General features: G+C 46.6%; 1 protein-coding gene across 1 annotated transcript in view; it reads left to right on the forward strand.

Annotated features, from left to right (window-relative positions):
* Positions 1 to 21,398, forward strand: part of LOC144828457 (1-phosphatidylinositol 4,5-bisphosphate phosphodiesterase gamma-1-like) — a 617,664-nt gene that overhangs the window by 240,815 nt on the left and 355,451 nt on the right. The gene's annotated exons all lie outside the window — the stretch shown is intronic.

Here is a 21,398-nt window from a genome sequence, read left to right on the forward strand (position 1 = left end):
ACCGCTGCTGAAGGCTATAACGAGGGTGAGGGTCTTTAACAATTAGAATAGTCCGAGACAGAAGGGCTTTAATGCTTTAATGCTATTAAACATTCCACTCACTGGGGGGAATGGTCTCCAATAAATAGGCAGAAACAGAAAGACAAAGGTTGTATTGTTGGAGCAGAAGAGTTGTACCATCTTATTTTGGTCTTTACGCATTCCAGTGTCTATGTTTTAATCAGATAGTTGCGTAATCCATCTTTTTAATCTCATACGAAAATTCTCACACAATTTTCTGAAATGTAAATGCCCATCAGATTTACCATGAGGAGAGCAGAAGGCAATGACTATGGCAGCGACCATAGGAGAGGCCCTCAATTCTCTCCAGACGCCTACCCCAATAGCCTGTATTACACATAGGGCACACTGCCCCTTTCAACGGTGTGCCAAGAGCATGCTGGCTCAGGGTGCCCTATTACAACAAATGCACTGTTTCCAGTGAAGGCCCTAACAATGCATTACTGAAAGATGCACCAGCTGTTTGAAGCCACTGGCCTGCCTTTCACAGCAGCTGGCGGAACTGGACTCCCTTTCAAGGGGAGGGCAGGGATCCATAAGCAGGTGAGTGGAGAGGGATGCTTGGGGGTGCTTCGGAGCCCACTCCCCCACCTAGGTTGGCACACGTGGAGGGCACAAATGCTGTGTGCAACTCATACATAGTGCACTGCCAGGTTTCTTGCCTCCTCCGGCATCAGTAACATGGTGCGGGTCCTGAGGAAAAGCATTCCCTCATTCTCATGGGGCCACCCCCCCACTCAAATAAGGGAATACCCTTTGTTATCACCCTTGCACATCTTTTACACTGCACGATACATATGACAGTAGAGCACAAACATCTGCACAAGCATATACGGTCCCTTAATAACACCTGTTGCGCCTCACGGTCACTTTTTATACTATGGCCCTTGGGCTGGCCATTTCTCCCTTACCTTACATACACTTGAATCTGCCTCATTCGCGGTGTCCTTTCCTGGGCATTCCCCCTAGGGAAGCTACAGTAGGATGATTCCCTTTTTGGTCCTGAGAGAGTCCAGAGGACCAGCCACAGAGCTTCATGCCTCCAAAAACTGACCAGATCTTGTGAGAGAAAAAGTCATCCTTTGCACCAGGATCCATGTTGAAACAAACAAAGTGAGTACATGCATGAGCGTACACTCAGCCAATGGACCAGTCTCCGTACACCTACCACCTAAAGATACTTCTTTATAACTGCTGTCAGTAGTTTATTTTTATGCCAGATGCAGCAACTAATACACCACAGTATAATAGCACCACAACAATTACCTCCTCCATTCCCCAACATCACCTCTTCCGTCGTTTCAGCGCTCAGACCAGTCAGATGACCCAGACTCATATCAACGGAGTACCTATGATACGCATGACCCATATCTAAAGCTTCAGCTAGCCGGTGATGGGGATAATCTTAGGTAAGTTTACCATGTCACATAGACAACGCTGACTTGGATCCCTATCTTGCTAAGGCTTCCCTCTCCCCGGTGACACCACTGCATATCATGCTGTTATCCAAAGGCTGCCAGTCGACCATGAAGTAAAACTTCATTGGGTCAAGGAGGATGATGACTTTCTGGTGGAGATTCTCTCTAAGACAGAGAGATATGTCCAGTACTACAAACGCTTGAAAGCATGACTTGGCACAGCACTGAAAAGTTCAAGGACCCAGTCAAGGTATGAGTCGTCACCCCAAGGGTCAAAAAGAAAGATAATTCTTCTCTTGATGACCCGTGTACATCAGGGGACATGTCCCACTAGACTCCTTAGTTGTGATCATAGCCAGGAATAGAGTTTGCACCTAGGCAGCTGTGGCTGCCCCTCCTTGAGTGAAGGAGAGCAAACAGATTTGTGCATAAGGTAGAGAGTATCTATGAGGGCAGCTACCCAATGGAGAAAATGCCAAATCTTTTCTGCTCTTTTGTGATGATAGATACCACTGGGAGGAGATGGAACAGTTGGTCAAGCACCTGCCAGAAGCACATTGCAAAAGGGGACAATAACTGGTGTCAGAGGGGAAAGTGATCTCCGGTGTTAACAATCGAGGCAGCCTGGATTCCACTGACATGGCCTTCAGGTAACTAAACACTAGCATCATACTCTGCCACCCTACGTGGCTTAGGGTGCCTGAATTCAAGATCATGGTACAACGGCACCTCATGAATACGACAGGCGATGGGGAGCATTTGTTTGGCCCTCAAGGGGACAGTATGCTTGAGAAGATCAAGATCATCCGAAGCCTACTGAAGACGCGGCTTTAGTGAAAACGGCAGAGGCAAGTGTGGAGGTTATTCCAGCAGGGCCCCTCTACCTTTAAACTGTGGCTCCTCCACCATTTCCCCCGATCACATAACATGTATTGGCGGAAGAATAAGGTTATTCCTTCCGCAACGGGAGGAAGTAATATCATGCAAGGGGATCCTGATTGTGATATAACACCTCAATACACCACCAGGCATACCACCTCCTTGTCATGCAATGATTCAAGTTCACCTAAGACTATTGCAGGAGGGAACCAAGTGCTCTTCATCAAAGGTGCCCTGTAGCTGGAGTCCCCTCAGCAACAGGTCTAAGAAATTTTCTCCCTGTACTTCCTCAGTCTCAAAAAGGACAGAACTCTGTAGCCTATCCAGGAGCTCAGACAACTGAACCAGAATATCTTGTCAGAGCACCTTGAAATTAACATACTGTAGCATATCATTCTGCTGCTCTGCAGATGAGACCACATGGTGATTCCTTCCCTCAGCGATGCCTACTTCCATATCCTCTTCCATCAGGCATATCACTGATACCTGCGCTTTGTGGTAAGTGGACAACACTACTAATTTAAAGTTCTTTCATTCTGGGTCACAACAGCCCTAAGACTATTCACCAAGTGCTTGGCAGTGGTGGGGCACACCTGCGCTGCCACGCCATTCACATATTTCCATATCTGGAGGACTCGCTGATTACAAGCAGGACCCAAAGCAATGCCAAGCACTCACTCAACCGGCAGTGACACTGTTGCACACACTAGTGTTCACTGTTGATGTAAAAAAGCTGCTTTTACAACCTCTCCACACTCAACATTTCCTAGATGCTGTGCTAACCACTGCAACAGGGACAGCCTACCCAAACCAAGAGAGGGTGATGGCATTTAGAAAGTTGCTGTCTGGTTTTCAGGCTTCATGTTCCATCAGAGTATGGTTGATAATGAATATGTTGGTTGTGGTTACTTCTTGCATAGCAGTCGTGCCTAGGCAGGGCTGCAAATCACCACCAGAAGTCCATGAGTGGGAGCTGAATCCCCATGTACTTCACAGTATTTCCAGAAATGGAGAATGCCCAGATAATGTGTTTGCCACCATATAAAACACAAACTATCAAAGCTTCAACTCCCGGTAGCTCCACCCACAATCCATGAACAATACAATACCTATGGATGATTTGGTCAGGGGTCATTGCCTGCACTTTTCCTCCTCTTCCCAAGATCTCTTAACCTCATCACTGCGGCGCGAATTCCGCCGCAGTGCTGAACATTCCAATCGCGGGCGTGGTCATGACGGCTCCCGGCCATCATCAGCACACGCCCACCGTGACTCATGACGGCCAGGAGCCGTCATGAGCATCGAAGAGGATATATTGTGAGGAAAATGAGCAGAACATCCAAGCCGCCCCAACATGGGCAAGACAGCTCTGGTACTGGATGCTTCTGGAGATGTCAAGCAATATACACACAACTTGCTACTGTGACCAGACCTCCTGAAATGAGATTAGCCATCTGGCACCTGAGGTCTTAGAATATGGTTACCTAATATTTTCAGAGGAGTGTATGCAAATGTTCGTGAGGTGCACAAACACATCACACGCACTTGCCACACAATCAGGTGGAAAAGGTTTTTCCATTACTGCTTAGGAAAATCACAAAGAGCCACCTGAAGCATCAGTTCAGGATATTGTCTGTTACATTCTGCATCCTCAAAAGTCAGGATCAGCACACACTTCTATTTATCCTCATTTAGCTGCAGTGCCAGCTTATAAACAAAACAGAGAACATCTGTCCCCCTTTATATCTCATGTGGTTAAGACCTTCATGGAGGGTCTTAAAAGAGTCATTCATTAAAGAACTTTTCCAGCCCTAGCCGGGGTCCGCAATGTAGCATTAACAAGACCGAAGGGCCTCTGTTTAAGCCACTACACTCTTGTGAAATGCAGTTTTCATCATTCAAGGTGTCTTTCTGTATGACCATTACCTTTCTAAGAAGAAGAGTTAGTGAGTTTCATCCATTAACAGTGGAGGAACCTTTCATTCAGATGCACATGGATGGAATACTTTCATGAACAAACCCAAAGGTTTCCCAAAGGTGGTTTCCTCTTTTCATACACAAGCTGTGTCCAATTTCTTCCCACACCCAGATTTAGTGGCTGAAAGAGCTTTACACAGGTGTAAAAAGGGCATTATTTGGTATATTGACAGGACAAATTTCATTCGGTAAACTGTTTGTCACTTTTGGAAAACCTCACCTGGGAAATCCCATTTCTAAAGGTGGCACAGTCATATGGCTTTTCAAGTGTGTTTAAACGTGCCATGCTAAAGATAAGAGTGCACAGCATGCATTGCATAGGGCATATTCTCCTTGTAAGAAGGAGCTACGAAGCTCTTCTTGGGCAACATTCCAATAGCAGACATCTGTAAAGCTGCTACATGTTTATCACTAAGCATAAGTGCGTGGATATTCTAGCCTATCATGAGACTTTGGTTGGCCATATTTAATAACCCTATTTAAAAAACATTGTGATTTGTTTTCTAGCAAATGGTTAAAGGAAGCACTGCTTTATAATGGAATCACCGGCAAATAAAACTGCCAGTGTCTGCCTATCCCTGTTGCGCATGCTGCGGAAGGTGCTTCCACTACTCCCAAAAGATACTCGATCTCTTGTAGTGAGAAGTATAATTCTGAGTAGACTGGACTACTGCAACTCCCTGTATTTGGGAGCACCACAATATATTGTGCAGGGGTTGCAGAGAGTCCAGTCCATGGCAGCAAAATTGGTGTTGAACAGACAACGTTGGTCCTCGACGAGGGCGGCCCTGAGAGATCTCCACTGGCTGCCTATCAAGGAGAGAGTTTGTTTTAAATCTCTCTGTACTGTCAACAGAGCAGCACACGGCCAGGGCCCAGTCCCCTCACAGGAGCTGTTTACCTGGTATAATCCTGGGAGGCAGCTCTGCTCCTCAACTGCAAATCTGATTACAACTTCTAGATTTAAGAGATTTTGGATGGCGGGGCAGAGCCTTAGGCGTTGCCGCCTCGCGCCTATAGAATGAGTTGCCTCAGAACCTTAGACAGGCCAATTCTCTGGCCTGTTTTAGGAGGAACTTGAAAACCTGGCTATTTCCAAGGGAGGGTCTGTTGTCTCCCTCGCTGACAATTGATTCTGCTCTATGGTGGCTATTCATCTTTCTAAGCGCCAGGATACCCGTAGGGTGGCAGTTTTGCGCTATATAAGTTTCAAATTCAATTCAATTTAATTCAATTATAGTCTATGTAGAGCATATGTATTTACAGTAACACATGCTATAAATGGAAAATGTTACCCTGTAGCAGTCTGTTTGTAGCCTCTAGGGGTGTAAATTCACATGCGCCCTTCCGCTTTCCTACTAACAAGGAAAGATCAGATTATTTTCAATTTACTGTTATCTGTAAGTAAATGTATTCGGTCTAGTTTCCCAACACTACACCTATAATTCTCACCCACTGGGTGGAAAAACAATCCGAGGCTAAGTCCTTGTCCTGGTGCGAGTCTCAAGATATTAAGAGACGAAGACTTCTTTACAGAAAAACAACTTGCAAACGTCTGCGCCCAACACTAGAGGGCAGGAACATGCAGAACACGTCAATCAACAGATGGTTGCAGGGTAAGTAATATTTTCCTTACTATTCTTAAATCTGCAGCTATGTCTCTTAAATATACAGTAGTGGTAGCGACTTGAGTAAGAGTTTCCCTTCGACGAATCTTAACAAAACTTTCCAAAAGAAAACTTCATCCACCTCAGCTCCTTCCTGGAAAGTGTTGGGGTGATCCGTCAACTGGGGGCTGAGAATAAGGGGTGTCCCAAAACACTTTTGTCCCCAGGCATTTTCCTTAGGAACAATTAGACAATGATACACGAAAAACAGCTGAACAGGTTAACACCAAATGTGACAGAAAGCTAGAGCTTTACTCAGAAAGTGTGCTTTGTGTGATTTGGTGCAGGTCAGCTGTTTTAGAGAAATTATATTTTGTTGCTCTATCGCAGTCCTGGTCCAACGAGGCTCCCACAGGACCAAAAAAACAGACTTAAAAAATTGTCAGGCAACCAACAACCCAACTCTGCCTTTGGCCATGCATGGCGATGGGTTGGGCTCAGGCCCCGAAGACACCCATTCCTCCTGCTGTGCACGGCCTTTGGCATGCGCAGTAATGTGTTGGGCGCAGAGCCTTTGCTGTGCGGAGTAATGTGTTGGGCGCAGGGCCTGACCGCAAACATACTGTAATAACATATTACTTTACGTTAAAAAAATGATAGAAATTCACTGAAAAAAAATTATCATTACATTGGAGTTATTCGTGAGGAAGGTAGTAAGATTTTAAATTGCATTACAAAAGCCTTCAAAATTCACAAAAACATGGAAAATCACCAGCTATGCGTAACTGACATAAATATAACTTGCACCACTATGATGCGCTGCTTAATACTTATGTCAGTAGCATAGAACTGTCAAATTTCCCCGTTTTTTTATGATGGTGCTTATTTAGTGAATTTCTTAGGTTTTTTAATGTAAGTTAAAATCTCACTACTATCTTCATCTATTACAGCTCCTCCTTTCATTTTGCCTGATTGTGCCGGCACCACTGCCATTTGCTTCACGCTATTGCTGATCGTGCCCCAGTCCTGTTTGGTTACTGGCTTGCTGCCATTTTGTTGTTGTTGTTTGTGCCTCCCTGCCCTGATCTCCACCCCGCTCCCGCCTCCCAGCTGACCTCCCTCCCACTGATACTGACTACCCCTCTCCACCGTGGCCGCGCTGTGACCGTCCTGCTGCCTGCAGAAGCGGTCGCTCCACACGCTGCTCCCTGCCTCACCTTGCTGGTATCGTAGCGATCTCGCCTTGCTCTGCTTCAGCCTGCATAATTATTTCATTTACATTGGTAGCGACAGATTGCCCCGCCTGCCTGCATAATTATTTCATTTAAATTGGTAGCGATAGATTGCCCCGCCTGCCTATTACCAATTATAAATTGCTGAGGTATACTTGATCGTAGCGCTTGATTGCCAAGGTGCGCTTGTTCAACTCTTAAACTTGTGCTGCTGCGCTGCCTGCAGTTTAATTTTGCCTGATTGTGCCGGCGCCACTGCCATTTGCTTCACGCTATTGCCGATCGTGCCCCAGTCCTGTTTGGTTACTGGCTTGCTGCCATTTTGTTGTTGTTGTTTGTGCCTCCCTGCCCTGATCTCCACCCCACTCCCGCCTCCCAGCTGACCTCCCTCCCACTGATACTGACTACTCCTCTCCACCGTGGCCGCGCTGTGACCGTCCTGCTGCCTGCAGAAGCGGTCGCTCCACACGCTGCTCCCTGCCTCACCTTGCTGGTATCGTAGCGATCTCGCCTTGCTCTGCTTCAGCCTGCATAATTATTTCATTTACATTGGTAGCGACAGATTGTCCCGCCTGCCTGCATAATTATTTAATTTAAATTGGTAGCGATAGATTGCCCCGCCTGCCTATTACCAATTATAAATTGCTGAGGTATACGTGATCGTAGCGCTTGATTGCCAAGGTGCGCTTGTTCAACTCTTAAACTTGTGCTGCTGCGCTGCCTGCAGTTTCATTTTGCCTGATTGTGCCGGCGCCACTGCCATTTGCTTCACGCTATTGCCGATCGTGCCCCAGTCCTGTTTGGTTACTGGCTTGCTGCCATTTTGTTGTTGTTGTTTGTGCCTCCCTGCCCTGATCTCCACCCCGCTCCCGCCTCCCAGCTGACCTCCCTCGCCCCTCCCCTTCCACTATCCACATATGACAGTTACTATCGCGCGCAGCGGTCACGCGCGCGGTCGCGCCCCATGCGCGCCGAAGGTGCGCCAAAGGTAAGCCCGTCTACGCCCGTCCGCGCCTGGACCGCGCCCAGCGCCAGACCCCCTGGCCCTCGCAAAACCCACCCCAACCACATAACGTATGACGCCGCTACCCTCATTGCCCTTAACCCCGGACGCACACCACAATGCTGCGAAGCTGCCCCTGGACGCACCCATGGACCCTTCGCCTGCCACTCCTGCAATTTCGCCTGCATCAGGACGCACACCAATTCCACGAACTCTAAACACAGCTCCGACTCCAACCACCTGAAGTGCATCCTGCTGAACACCCGCTCGGTCCACAGACACTCCATTGAACTCTGGAACCTACTCAACACTACATCCCCGGACGTCGCCTTCCTTACAGAAACCTGGATGAACGCCTCATCAGCGCCCGACATCGCCATAGCCATCCCAGAAGGCTACAAAATCATCCGAAAAGACCGCATCAACCAAATAGGAGGAGGCATCGCCATCATCCATAAGTACACCATCCGAATCACGAACAGCTCCGACGACAACCTCGCGACCGCCGAACACCTTCACTTCCAGATCCACACCGACCCCAGGACCACACTCAGAGGCACCCTCATCTACAGACCACTAGGTACCCGCACACAATTCAACGAAGACATCACTGACTTCATCAGCCCACATGCCCTCACATCCGAGAACTACATTCTACTGGGAGACCTCAACTTCCACCTGGAAAAGATATACGACAGCAACACCTCCACCCTTCTGGACAACCTGACCAATCTCGGACTCAAACAACTTGTTGACACCCCCACCCACCTCGCCGGACACACGCTCGACCCTATCTTCACCTCCAGCAAACACATCTCCTTCGACCACACCACTGCTCTCCATTGGACGGACCACAGCTGTATCCACTTCAGCTACAAAGAGACCCTGACCCACAACCTTCCTCAACCTATTCCTCGAAGAAACTGGAACAAAATCACCACCGACCAACTCTTCACATCGCTTAACCAAAACCCTCCTGCCATATCATCGGACCCAAACCAAGCTGCCACCAAACTCACACAATGGATCACCCACAACGCTGACGAATTAGCACCCCTGAAAAATCAACGGATCAAACTAGGTAGCAAGAAGGCCCCCTGGTTCAACGATGACCTTAAGAAATCCAAGAAGTTATGTCGTACTCTCGAGAAATCCTGGAGAAAAAACCCAACATCCGACAACCTGACCACCTTCAAGGACGCCACCCGCAAACACCATCAATTGATCAGATCCACCAAGAAATCAGCATTCAAGGATAGGCTCGACAACAACGCCCACAACAGCAAGGAACTATTCAACATCGTCAAAGAATTTACCAACCCCACCGCCGGGACCAACGACATCACTCCCTCCCAAGACCTCTGCGACTCTCTATCCTCTTTCTTCCACAATAAAATCGCCGACATACATAACAGCTTTGAAAACCAATCCGAAGAACAATCCACCCCACCCACCTCCGAACCTAAACAGCACTCCCACAACCTTTGCGCCTGGAACTCAATCACTACCGAAGACACCATCCGCCTGATGAACTCCATCCACTCAGGTTCGCCAACCGACCCATGTCCCCACCACATCTTCAACAAAGCAGACTCCATCATCGCACGCCATCTCCGCGATATCATCAACTGTTCCTTCAACTCCGCTACCTTCCCAGAAAGCTGGAAACATGCCGAACTCAGCGCCCTTCTAAAGAAACCCACAGCAGACCCCTCTGAACTTAAGAACTACCGCCCCATCTCACTCCTCCCATTCCCTGCCAAAGTCATTGAGAAAGCCGTCAATAGTCAGCTCGCCGCCTTCCTTGAATCCAACAATTCCCTCGACCCCTCACAGTCCGGCTTCCGTGCCAAACACAGCACCGAGACCGCCCTCATCGCAGCAACAGACGACATTCGAACTCTATTGGACAACGGAGAAACAGTTGCCCTCATCCTACTTGACCTCTCCGCCGCCTTCGACACAGTCTGTCATAACACCCTCATACAACGCCTCAGCAACGCCGGTATACAAGGATCATCTCGTTCCTCGCCGGTAGAACCCAAAGAGTACGCCTCCCCCCATTCAAATCAAAGGCCACCGAAGTCATCTGCGGCGTACCACAAGGATCTTCACTCAGCCCCACCCTCTTCAACGTTTACATTAGTCCCCTCGCATCCATCGCGCGACAACACAACCTCAACATCATCTCCTACGCAGACGACACCCAGCTGATCCTCTTCCTCACCAAAGACCCAAACACCGCCAAAACCAATCTACACGAAGGAATGAAAGAAGTAGCCGAATGGATGAAGAACAGCCGTTTAAAACTTAACTCGGACAAAACGGAAGTCCTCATCCTAGGATCTTCCCCCTCGGCCTGGGACGACTCATGGTGGCCACCGGCCCTAGGTACAGCACCCACTCCCACAGATCATGCACGTAACCTGGGCTTCATCCTAGACTCCTCCCTCTCGATGACCAGACAAGCCAACGCCGTCTCATCTTCATGCTTCAACATCCTTCGCATGCTCAAAAAGATCTTCCGTTGGATCCCCACCGATACAAGAAAAACAGTCACCCACGCACTAGTCACTAGCCGACTGGATTATGGAAACACCCTATACGCTGTCCTAGCACCATGAAACCGTTAGGTAAAAGTGCGCTTTATAAGTGTTTTTAAATTCAAATTCAAATACGCCGGAACCACTGCCAAACTACAGAAAAAACTCCAACGCATCCAAAACGCATCAGCCAGACTAATATTAGACATCCCCCGTCAAGCTCACATTTCTGGTCACCTGAAAGACCTCCACTGGCTCCCAGTCGACAAGAGAATAACCTTCCGTCTCCTCACCCACGCACACAAGGCCCTCTACAACCTAGGTCCCGAATGACTCAACACACGACTGTCCTTCTACACACCTACCCGCCAACTACGGTCATCCAATCAAGCCCTCGCCGCAATTCCGCGCATCCATAGATCCACCATGGGAGGAAGATCCTTCTCCTACCTAGCGGCCAAAACCTGGAATTCCCTCCCCTCTCACCTCCGCCTTACACAGAACCACCTCTCCTTCAGAAAACAGCTAAAAACCTGGCTATTCGATAAATAATGCACACTCCCCCCCTCAAGCGCCTTGAGACCCTCAGGGTGAGTAGTGCGCTATACAAATTACGAACTTGAACTTGAACTTGAACTCTATCATTCGTTGTTTCAGTGTATGTATGTATGTGTATTTGTATGTATATATATGTATATATGTATATATATGTATATATGTATATTTCATTTCTACAGGCAATGCAGGACATTGGTAGAGTGTTACACGATAGCCTGCAGTCCGCGCAACCATTTGGCTGTCCAATCCTGGCAAACTACTGCATGCTGGGATTTGCAGTTCGATTGACTATCTGTTGACTATCTGGGAACTGAAGCAGGTGACTCGGATCAACGCTAGGGGCGGAGCGAACTACAACTATTTTAGTTGGGGCAGGACTATTGACATCGTGGCAGCATACTCACCTCCTGATTCATTCTGGGCGCTGAAGAGGCTGCATAGCCGAAATGTATACGCCCCTTTTTGCTATTTTGAAATAAAGAGACTCCAACGTGTTCCCCTACCGTGGCCTCTGCCTTTCTTTGTGGAGGGTATTTGGATGTATTTTGCATCGCCAGCCAGTGGCGTGCTACAGAGGCCCCTGCACACAAGTTGGCCTGGTCATCACTGGCTTTCTTTTGCTCCGGCAGAAACATTTTGGATTCCGAGTTATCGGAAGGACCAGGCCCACCACTGCACACAGGCGGAATGGAAGCGGTGTTGGAGTCATGGAACTCCACCTTGGGCGAGACGCATTGCCGCACTTGCCCCAGCGGAACACATTCCTGGTTGCGGTGGTTGTGCAGTCAGGGGACCCAAGGAGCTTCGACATTTCTACAGGCAATGCAGGACTCACCTCCTGATTCATTCTGGGCGCTGAAGAGGCTACATAGCCGAAATGTATACGCCCCTTTTTGCTGTTTTGAAATAAAGAGACTCCAACGTGTTCCCCTACCATGGCCTCTGCCTTTCTTTGTGGAGGGTGTTTGGAGATATATATAGAGAATAAAGATGATGGTGTTATGAGCCCCGCTGTGCCTCCCGAATCTGATTCAACTGATGATGATTAGCTGCGGAAAAATATGGCGTGAGGCGGCTTGATGCGGCGGAGCGCTGGGTAGGCACTCCCTCAAGTGTTCCAGGAGTCGTTGGCATGTACGGAGACTCTTGGACTGCCTTGCGGTGCTGAGGCAACAGCCGAATCTGATTCAACTGATGATGATTAGCTGCGGAAAAATATGGCGTGAGGCGGCTTGATGCGGCGGAGCGCTGGGTAGGCACTCCCTCAAGTGTTCCAGGAGTCGTTGGCATGTACGGAGACTCTTGGACTGCCTTGCGGTGCTGAGGCAACAGAGTGACGCTGTCAATCGGACAGTCCATACTTTATGGAGGGAACCGCTACTTTACTGGTATCCCCGATGCTGCAGCCAAAGACACTGCAAGGCTGGGAATGCGGGACAAATACACCACCATAGCCCAGAACGGATACCCCAGCCCTCACCTGAACTCGTAGCAATCGGCCTTCCAATGGGGAAAATGAGAAACACGCCGATAACGGAGCCATCGACAGCAGGTTAGAAATGCTGCCTGCTGGGAGATGGAGTACACTTGCGGAAACACGATGACTCCGTGCCACGTTTTCGAGGTGCCCCACACTACTTCAGTGTTGGTGAGCATAAAAGACATATAAATGGGACTGTGTGTAACAGAGGCGCTGGGACATTGAGGGCGTTTGATAAAGGAAACCCTCCGAAACGCGTCATGCCTTGATGTTCAACGAATAAAGATGATGGTGTTATGAGCCCCGCTTTCCTCCCGAATCTGATTCAACTGATGATGATTAGCTGCGGAAAAAAAAAATATATATATGTTGCAGGAGCTTTGCGGTATTGAAGACTTGGTTTTCATATATATATATATATATATATATATATATATATATATATATATATATATATATATATATATATATATATATATATATATATATATATATATATATATATATATATATATATATGAGGCAGAAGACGTCTTGGCAGCAATTCAGCAAAAGACGAGACGAACCCAATGATGGTGCAATATTGTTTATTGTAGCCCAAACACCACACCGACCATTACGCGTTTCAGCCCGCGAAGGGCCTTGATCACATGACAAGCGCTGAGCAGGTGAGGTGACCCTTTTAAAGTGTTAGTGTGCTAGTGAATTTGCATAGACATAGAAGATAGACTCATAAAACGCATCAGAATGATAGGGCAGTTCAGTTGCTGCGTAAATATAACACAGTAAGATACGGGGATGACAGAAGGTAAGAACATGTAAAAACATGTAAAAACATCTGAAAACAGGAAAAAACAAGTAAAAGCATGTAAAAACTAAATTAGATATTTAAACTGTTTAAAATCACTGTTAATAGTCCCACTGAACCCATTTACCAACATTCAATGTTATAAGAATATACTGCGGCTAGACTACAAACGGGTATGACGGGTTGGAGGGCCAAGATTGACCTGTAAAAACAGATCATATCTTAATAATTGTATCCCCCTCCTATACAGGGCATATTCAATTACATGTTGGCCAAACAAAAATTACCAGCAGGGGGTCACAGAAGCCCATCTGGGCTGTCATCCTATGTGCAAAATTGCAAAATAAGTCAAATAGCTTATACTTGATGCACAATATAAAAAACACTAATCACGCTAGAATAAACCCAGTGTTAAAAAATACTTAAAAAGTGTCACACTTAATTACATTATAAACATGTTTGAAGAGAATTATAAAAAATCAATGAATTGATCCGAAGAGCAGCAGCTTGACATTAATGCAGTTGATATACTTAAATACAGTTAGCAGCAGCAGGAAAATATTCATAAATAGGTGTACATATCCTCACTGGAATTCATACCATTAGGGATCTTACAATCGAACAGTAATATGTGTCTAGTTTCTAACTTACGCAGGAGTGCCTCACGGTCACCCCCTCTCCTTAATGCCTACGGAGAGGATTGCCTTGCCTTAGAACGCCCGCATTTTCCCTGCTCCCTGAGGCCGTGTCCGCTGGTGTGAGCGGGTCTGCAGTCGGCAGACAGTGACATCGCTCCCAGCGCGATACCGCCCAGGTGGAGAAAGACTGACCAGCAGCAAAGCGTAAGGAGCCTACCGGGGGACTGCGAGGCCCAGCATTCCCCATTCCAGCACAGCTGGTGCCTCTTCCCCCGGCGGCCACGCCTCCAGTCAGCAGCTTCTTTACCTTTCGCGACACCCGCTTCGCGGGTGCCGCTCATTAACGGAGCTTCTGCCTACGGAGAGGATTGCCTTGCCTTAGAACGCCCGCATTTTCCCTGCTCCCTGAGGCCGTGTCCGCTGGTGTGAGCGGGTCTGCAGTCGGCAGACAGTGACATCGCTCCCAGCGCGATACCGCCCAGGTGGAGAAAGACTGACCAGCAGCAAAGCGTAAGGAGCCTACCGGGGGACTGCGAGGCCCAGCATTCCCCATTCCAGCACAGCTGGTGCCTCTTCCCCCGGCGGCCACGCCTCCTGATTTTTACGCATAAAAGCAGTACAGCCCACTCCGCGACGCGGGACGCGCGCGGGACGGAGCTCGGGGCGGAGACCGGGCAAAGAGCGGGCCGTTTGAGGCCGTTCGAGAACGCGACAGACCGTAGCGGGCCCTTGCTCTAAGCTCTGCTCAAACGGACCACAACTCTATGTACTAATTTAACTTATTGACATCGAAATTGTACATACTCCAGCTACCCACCAAGACATAGCGAAATACCCTTATCAAAAATGAATACGAGGGGTAGCAAATCAAAAAAAGTTTAAAAAGTCGGGGGTGGGGAGCAGTTGTTAGGACCCATGGATGACTTTATTACCAAGGCAAACACCTTCATTGACCAAAGTATTAGACTGATTGAGGGCAGAGTATCCACCGATCTTGCCATTGCTAGACAATCATCTATGGGGTTATTAGCTGTAGCAAGAACCCCTGAGACAGAGAGTATTTTAGCGCAAACATTGCAAGGTAATAACAGACTCAGTCTCCCGAACGTCATAGACCTTTCAGCCTCCCAACTTTCCTTATCAATCCCAAACTCTGATCTAGAAAAAAACCCTGAACTCCCATTCGATCACACCCCAGAGGAAGTAAGACAAGCAAGAGGGAGGAGGGAGGGGGCTGTTAAAAAAAGAAAGGAAAAGGAAAAGGTAGATAAAATTGCAGCCAACGATATGGCTGATTTAACTGATCCCACAGTAACCTTGAACCTGGTAGGGCCAATCCTTCAAACAGTCAATATTACTGATCAACATGTGCTGATACATCATTCGCCACATAATATACCAGATACTATTATCTCAGGTTCCCTGTTGTTTTATCTCCCAGTAAAGAATCCGACACCTTTGAGCTGGTAAATAAAATAGCTTCATTATTAAATTCTTTCTTTCTCCCCCTAGAAACTAGATTATTAAATATTGAGACCCAACTGACCAAACTTGTTAATCCTACAAAACTTAAGCCAACTCAAGAACTTCAGAAAAAGGGGACAAATAACCCGGCCGCACCTACTCCACAAAAGGAAACCACAACCTTACCCTGCCTACCTTCCAAACAACAAAAAGTAGCAAAGGCTCCCACAGTGGTGAAACCCCCTTTGAAAGCCGCAACGCTTACACTTCAGACCAACATGGCCCCAAAAACACCAGTATTAAAAACACCAGTTCTAAAAACCCCAGCCCCAAAAACCCCTGCTCCCAAAAAAACAAATCCTTTAGCAAATAAAGGAAGCACGAGAGGAGCACACGAGGGCAGATTCCCTGTTAATTTGCCACCTGAGGCACGCCCATTTGTGGTAGTGATGACTGGTGTACCAGAAGTAACGGGGGAGATTGCAGAACCAAACTGGTCCTTAAAAAATAAGGTGCAACATTGGTTAAATACAAACTGACCCATTCCCCCAAACTGGTCAAGTAGGATATCAACGGTATGCAGGACTCCATGGGTGGGACATAGCCAGAAAGTAATACAGGGAGATTGCATTGTGATCACCTTTGAGGATCCAAGAGTAGTTGAGTATATATGCTCCTGGGAACACCATAGTACAAGTGGTGGGATTGACACAAAGTCTCTTTCCTTTTTCTACCCCAAAAAATACCATAACAGCTACCTTCGTGAATTCGATAACACCTGGCGCAAAGCAGTCCCGCAGCCCTGGGAATTTGATATCCCCAGACCAAAAATGGCCCCGCGGCAAAATGATTATGATAGCCCCTGGTGGCCAGTGGACCCAAACTACCAACATCCTGAGGGTCCATGGCAGATTGCGAGACCACGGAATAGAGGTAGAGAATGGGAACAGTGGGGCGGACCTTCACAGCAACCGTATAGATCCACTTATAGAGAAACACCACATTGGGAAAACTGGACGGGTATACCGACCACGAACCGATTTAGTGGCCTAGAAATGGTCGACTGACCATCAGCTGAAAGTCTAACCTCTGAACAAATTATCCCTGTTCTAGATCCCTTAGAGATGATGACTGCAGGGCCAGAAAACGAAATACAACCTTTTTTTGTTATTTTCTGGAATATTGCAGGCCTCCGCCCAAAAATAGAGGATGGCTCCGCCGCCCACTTTCTCGAGGAATGCAAGATCATATGCCTGCAAGAGACATGGGCGGTCAAGGAGCTACACCTCGTGGGCTATAAAACGCATTTCACCCCAGCCCTTCCAAGTAATGCGGGTAGGCCTAAGGGGGGCCTCGCTACTTATATAGCTAATACAATAATCAATTTGAAAATACTAAAAACAGAATACGCTCCAAATTTTCAATTGCTTTGCCTCTCGGTAGGGAAAAAAGCCACTATTCTTATCCTAATAAATTTCTATAATAACTTAGACGACGTCCATTTTATTAACACCCTCTCAATAATCCAAGAAAAAATTGCTCACTACAAACAACTGTATGAGAAAAAGAGTACTGTTCATTTATTATGGGGAGGGGATTTTAACTTACACCCCTGTCCAAGCTCGGGTAACCAGAGCTGCGGGATAGTGGATGAGTACGACAACCCTCTTGTGCATTTCCCGCATGTAAGAACGGGAGCAGTTATGAATAATCTTCTCACAGATCTCGAATTGTCAGTAGCAAATAAAATAGATCCTATTAAGAACCTATTAGAACCAACATACCTAGGGAGGGGGCATGAGACCACCGTCGACTACATTCTTTCGACGGACGGACTGAGACACCTAATTAGGGATTTCACACTCATGATAAATACCCTAAGCGATCATTCCGCACTTAGGTTGGACCTCGACCTGACCAACCTAGTAACCCATACATCAATAATTGCAAATACCCTATCCCAAAATAGGCTCGAACTGGGCAAAACAAACGGGTTTACTTTAAAATGGGAAAAGATCGATCCCATCCAATTAACCAACAAATTAATAAAGATAACATATTCCAACATAATAAAATGTTTAGATCTTTCAACAGATGATGGGACGGTCCTTGAAAATTTTAAGATTATATTAGAGGAAACAAAGGTACTGTTGACTAGAAATTTAAAGCAACCTAAGTCCACTTCAACAGGATGGTTTAACCACGACTGCACCACGGCGCAAACCAAACTAAAAAAGGCCCTCAGACAAACAAATAGAGATCAGCAACAGATACAGCATCTCAGACTTCAGTATAATAAGGCTAGGAAGCTGAGGAAACAAGAGCTGAAACAGACTCTATGGGACGATTTACATAAAAGTGCATCTATGAGAAATAGTGAGTCCTTCTGGCGGATAGTTAAGTCCCCCTTTTTATCTGATTCTAATAGATCCCAGATCGATTTCGCTATAGACGAGGAAACCTGGGTAAACCATTTTTCTAAAATGTTTAAATTAACATCTCCAACAGAAGAATTACTCCACTCTCTTCCCCCAGTTGAATTCCCAATGTCTTTACAGTTCGATATACTCGACGTAGTACAGGCCCTAAAACTAAGTAAAGGTGGCAAAGCACCTGGTCCCGATGGGGTGCCCGTAGATCTTTTTAAACACCTTCCGGATCTTTGGGCCCCCAAACTTACAAGAGTATGTACCGCAGCAGCGAAACTGGGATTGATGGAGTCCTGGTCCAACTCCATCATGGTGCCAATTTTTAAAAAGGGGGACCGCCAGGACGTCAAATGTTACCGCCCCATTTCATTGTTAGATTCTCTGGGCAAAGTAGTTGGTAGAGTAGTCTTAGAACAACTTCAGCAATGGGCAGATGATAGGAAGATTCTATCTGACCTACAATTCGGATTCAGGGAAGGTTTTGGAACTGTAGAACAGGCCCTCAATTTAAGCATGATCATCTCTAAGTACATTCATGCAAAGCAGGGGACAATGTACATGGTGTACGTGGACTTGTCCTCCGCGTTTGACTGCGTCTCTCATGCGAAGCTATGGACCCTCTTGAGAACCATGGGGGTGGATCCCCCCTCCTCGATTTTCTAAGAGAGTTATATGCTGAAGCTTCTGCAAGAGTGCGATATGGGACAAAAGGGGAGCTCACCGCGTCTTTTAGAGTAGAGCGAGGAGTCAGGCAGGGGTGTGTCCTGGCCCCCTTCCTCTTCTCGCTGTATACCAACGGACTGGAGGAGAAGATGTTGAGAGGGGGGCAGGACCTCCCCAGACTAAAACAACGCCTGATCCCCACACTGCTCTATGCGGATGACGCGGTCATCCTGGCCCGGACACCAGTCGAACTCCAGAAATCCCTGACCAAATATGCTGATTTTATGAGCGCCTTAGATTTACATATACATGTAAAAAAAACATTTGTTATGGTGGCCGGGGGAGGGCGCAAACGTACAAAGAATATCTATTTAAACGAACAAAAACTCGAGAGGGCTCCCCAGTACCCTTACCTTGGCATAATGATAGATGAAAGACTAAACTGGAGGGCAGCTATTGAGTCCAGGAGGCATCTTTTCAAGAGAGCAATTATAGCATTGATGAACTTCTCACAACGACTTGGAAGGAGGCCACCAGTAGAATTATTAAAAATCTATGCAGCAAAATGCCAAGCTATTGCTCTATATGGGGCTGGGGTATGGGGGCATGTTGATGTTGGCTCTCTCCAAATAGCAGAGAACTCCTTTATGAGATTCCTTTTATCTGCTCCAAAGTGCTCTTCCATTTATGCCTGTCATGCAGAATTGGGAATCCCATATATAGAAGATTTGATAAAGGTTCAGCCATTATTATTATGGAGACGCATTAGGCTATCGGATAAGAACGTGCTGACCAAACATATCCTAGAGGATTCCATGGCATTGGATTGCGCGCACAAAATATCTTGGCTTACCTATGTCAGGCGTTTTTTCTCAGATCTGGGACTAGAAAAGTATTATACCACACCAGAGATCCTAACTGAAACAACAAAGAAAGAGCTGAAACAAGTAGCTATGAACCATCTAGAGTCTCTCAGAATCACCTTGTTATCAACTAAACAATCCGTACTGCACGCAAACATGGTACAGCTTACCCCGCAAATCCAGCCCTACCTCACATTAGAAATTAGCACATATGATAAGATGCTCCTGACAAGGTTCAGACTCAATCTTTTTCATAGGCTAGTGGCCTTCCCAAAAAAAAATACTTGGGACTTAAAACTGGCACATTGCCCATGTGATGATATGTCTCCACAGACATGTATGCACACGATATTGTTTTGTAAATACTTCCATGCCCATAGAAAGATTTGGCTATTCCCACTGCTGAAGTGCTGGGGTTTCAGACAGTGTTGTCCCGCCATGCTATCTCTGCAGATGTTAGATTCTAAACGTACCTGTTACCATGTACTTAACTTTCTAAAATGCATTATTAGGCATAGGAATAACCTCTAAAAAATTGAATTACTTGTATGAATTCGTCTTTTTTAAATTTTGGAATTTTGTTAAAATATTCACTTTTTGATTAATATGACAAATTTTAATGTAACTGTATGAATTTTGCTATCGCTTTTATGGTTTTGCAATGTCAAAAACCGAATAAAGAAATGTATTATTATTATTACATTATAAACATGTTTGAAGAGAATTATAAAAAATCAATGAATTGATCCGAAGAGCAGCAGCTTGACATTAATGCAGTTGATATACTTAAATACAGTTAGCAGCAGCAGGAAAATATTCATAAATAGGTGTACATATCCTCACTGGAATTCATACCATTAGGGATCTTACAATCGAACAGTAATATGTGTCTAGTTTCTAACTTACGCAGGAGTGCCTCACGGTCACCCCCTCTCCTTAATGGAGGAACTGTGTCGATTAAGAAATATTTTAACCCCTCTGGGTTCTTGTTGTGGACCTCCTCAAAGTGCCTCGCAACAGGGTACGCGGTGTCGCCGTTGTTAATGGCTCTGAGGTGCTGGAGTATCCTTTTGTGTGCAGGTAACTTTGTGCTGCCTACATACCGTAGGCCACAAGGACACTCCAGCACATACACCGCGTACTCTGTTTTGCAAGTTAACTTAGCTTGGATGTGCACTGGTTGGTCATTAAAAGGGATCAAGTATTCACTCCTGCTAACGCCATTCTTGCAGGCCTTGCATGTGGCACACTTAATGAATCCCTTACTACCAGCTAGCCAATCACCTGATGATCTAATCTCAGGGCTGCTTGAAACCAGGCTGTCGCGCATGGATCTCGCCTTCTTGAATGTGATGTTAGGAGGGGTGCGTAGTTGTTCTCCTAAGATTTGATCACTTGCTATTAGAGACCAATTGCTACGTACTATTCTCCGAATAGCCTGATGTTGTCTGCTATAAGTCAGGATCAGTCTAGTTTCGTCCTGCACTACAGGAGATGTGTGTGCTGGAGGAGTTGTTAAAGATACAGCTCCCATAGAGTTGGCTCGGCACATGGCACTGTCTAAGACCTCCAACCGATAACCCCGTCTGAGGAATCTAGCTTCTTGGCCATCCTACAATCCAAGTCTGAACTGCAGATCCTTCTAATACGCAGCATCTCACCATACGGGATGCTGCGTATTAGAGGTGCCGGGTGATGACTGGAAGCGTGGAGCACAGCATTTCCCGCAGTTGGCTTTCTAAAAAGTCTAGTGCGCAATTCCAAGTTATGAATGTA

The sequence above is a fragment of the Lissotriton helveticus genome, chromosome 4_1, assembly GCF_964261635.1.
Source record: "Lissotriton helveticus chromosome 4_1, aLisHel1.1, whole genome shotgun sequence".
Taxonomy (NCBI): domain Eukaryota; kingdom Metazoa; phylum Chordata; class Amphibia; order Caudata; family Salamandridae; genus Lissotriton; species Lissotriton helveticus.